Genomic DNA, 2,500 nt, shown 5'->3' with positions numbered 1-2,500 from the left:
AAGTACCCCGATTTCAACATCAAAGCTGTCACATTCAGATCTTATAAGAAAAAGTATGCTCACACAACTAGTTATAATTGCAATATTGGATGTTAACACGCTTATCATGGTGCCAACAGCGAAAAAAACAGTAAAACATCCCGTGACTGATGAATAGCAGTTGTTTACCAGAGATAAACAGTAAACCGCTCATATTTTGACAATCTGGGTTACAGAGCGACGTTGCAACACAACATCACAAAATATGATCTATCAAGTTGCAACCATTTCAGGGCGTGGGAAAGAGAGGAATAACCAACGTCATATCTCAAAGTAATATGCGTGGAATCCGCACATAGCAGATGAGGAGACACCGGTGTAACACGACCAGTATAACGGCCCAATGGCGCTCTAATATAGAGGCCCTGTAACGCCAGTGCCATAGCGCTGGTGTGACAGAGACAATCCCCTGGCGGCAATAAAGAAGGCTTTTGTGACAGTATCAGCGTGACAGTATCAGCGTGACAGCAGTAGCAAGTGAGCGCGCGAGAGCGATGTCAGGTAGCAGTACAGGGGTTTGGGCACCACAAGCCCCAATGCCCACGGTTGGTATCCAAGCTAAAAACAGTTGGGAGCTGAAGCCTGCCAGTATGCGTGAGGGCCATGGGGTGGCTCAGGGTGCAGTGTGGTCTTCTGCCTTGGTGCGAGAAGTACCCTCGGAATACCTTCTTCTGCGTGGATGTAATTTGAAGGTGGGAAGCCCGGGCAAGGGAGGACGTGTTGGGCGCCCCTAAAGCTTCCCTAAGGGCATGGGGTGTTGCGCGCAGGGCTGTGTGATGCTCTTGCATGAACTCACGTGAAAAAAGTCGACTAGTGTCGGGAGATTATGAGATGTCAGCGAGTGTTGAGTGTGAGAAATATCTGAACCTCGAAGTTGGTTGGTGCGCTGTGTCAAGGAGGAAGAGGAGGGGGCGAGGTGAGGAGAGCCTTGGAGGCCAAACATCCTTGAGGATGTACCTGTGAATGTGTGACCTTCAGGATAGAAATCTGAAGATGCTTTGAAAATCACTCCATCTAAGTCAATTCCCTCGTGAAGTCTCCCTCTCCTCCTTCCCATTCCCCTCTGTCCCTCGAAAGGTGTAAATAAATAGGGAATTTATGTGATCTACAAGTGCTCTGCAGAAAAAAAAGTGAATTACAAGAAAAAAGGAAGTAAATTGTGATTAAAAGTGACGAGCATCGGCGAGTATCCCGCTTGTGTGCTCACCAAAATAGATGTATTGAAACAAACAGATCTGGCGCTAGAGATGCCCCGAGCCCGCCAGCAAGACACATTTCTCGCGTAGCGCTGCAACAGGTAAGCGGACACGCAGACACCTTCACGTCCTCATTTTTCTCCGCGTTCTTCCTCCTCCTCTTCGAGCTGTTCATTCCCTCGCGTGCCCATGAATATCTGATTATCCTTCTGGATTACATAATCAAAATGAATATCAACCATTCTTTTATTTCACACAAAAAAAGAGAAAATAGATTTCTCAAAACTGCAAAAGTACGAAAAGAGCTTTCGCACTGCAACAACACCGAGGCAAAGTTTACACCCAAAACAGGGTCAGCTGTTAATGCAGGCGCATGTAGAGGCAGAAGAACAACTCGCTGCCAAAAGACAATGAGGGAGCAGCAGCGGAGTGACTCAGGCCGGCCAACCAGCGTGAGCACGAGAAACACGGCCCACTGTGTGTGCCCCCAAGACTCACTGCGACCCAGAGCGACCCACGATGGCGCGCCCGATCTCACGATTAATTAATGAGATTCCCGTCGAGTTTAATCTGATCTAAAGATTCCACCGTTATCGAGCTAACGTCATATCTGAAAGGTCCCCCACGCGATGTGACTTTGATTACTGCGCTGCAAGCCTTTCTTTTGTCTCCCTTCCGCCTGACCCCAATGCTTGGAGTCGCGGCTCCTGTTTCTCCCGACGAGAACCACGATTTCACCTGCGACTTCCGGCGTTGTGCCTCGCTGGGGATGGTCGGTGTGCTGGTAGTGCGAAGTCTTTGAACGAGGAATTTATTTTGATTCAGGGATAGGATGGGTGATATGGAGAGCAATGCACACACACACACACACATACACACATACAGAAAGAGAGAGGGAAAGAGATGAAGAAAGAGAAAGATATACATATATATATATATATATACTATATATTATATATATATATTATATATATATTATCTATATATATAAATTACATATATCATATATATATATATATATATATAAATATAGTGTATTATATAGAGAGAGAGAGAGAGAAAGAGAAAGAGAAAGAGAAAGAGAAAGAGAAAGAGAAAGAGAAAGAGAAAGAGAAAGAGAAAGAGAAAGAGAAAGAGAAAGAGAAAGAGAAAGAGAAAGAGAGAGAGAGAGAGAGAGTGTGTGTGTGTGTGTGTGTGTGTGAGAGAGAGAGAGAGAGAGAGAGAGAGAGAGAGAGAGAGAGAGAGAGAGAGAGAGAGAGAGAGCA

At 45.8% G+C, this 2,500-nt stretch overlaps 1 protein-coding gene across 11 annotated transcripts in view; it reads left to right on the top strand.

Moving 5' to 3' along the window:
• The first annotated feature begins 604 nt into the window (after positions 1 to 604).
• Positions 605 to 2,500, top strand: part of LOC122264822 (glycine receptor subunit alpha-2) — a 558,543-nt gene continuing 556,647 nt past the window's right edge. For 3 of the 11 annotated variants that reach the window (XM_086536048.1, XM_086536042.1, XM_086536041.1), the window contains exon 1: positions 606 to 1,336. The gene's annotated coding sequence lies outside the window, so the exon portion shown is untranslated. Of the gene's footprint in view, positions 1,337 to 2,500 lie in introns of all 11 variants that reach the window. The other 8 variants (XM_086536043.1, XM_086536039.1, XM_086536046.1 and 5 more) reach the window with 6 other exon arrangements.

This window comes from Penaeus japonicus, unplaced genomic scaffold (assembly GCF_977035675.1).
Source record: "Penaeus japonicus unplaced genomic scaffold, GWHDUDI00000001_assembly GWHDUDI00000004, whole genome shotgun sequence".
Taxonomy (NCBI): Eukaryota; Metazoa; Arthropoda; class Malacostraca; order Decapoda; family Penaeidae; genus Penaeus; species Penaeus japonicus.
This window is presented reverse-complemented; position numbering and strand designations above follow the sequence as displayed.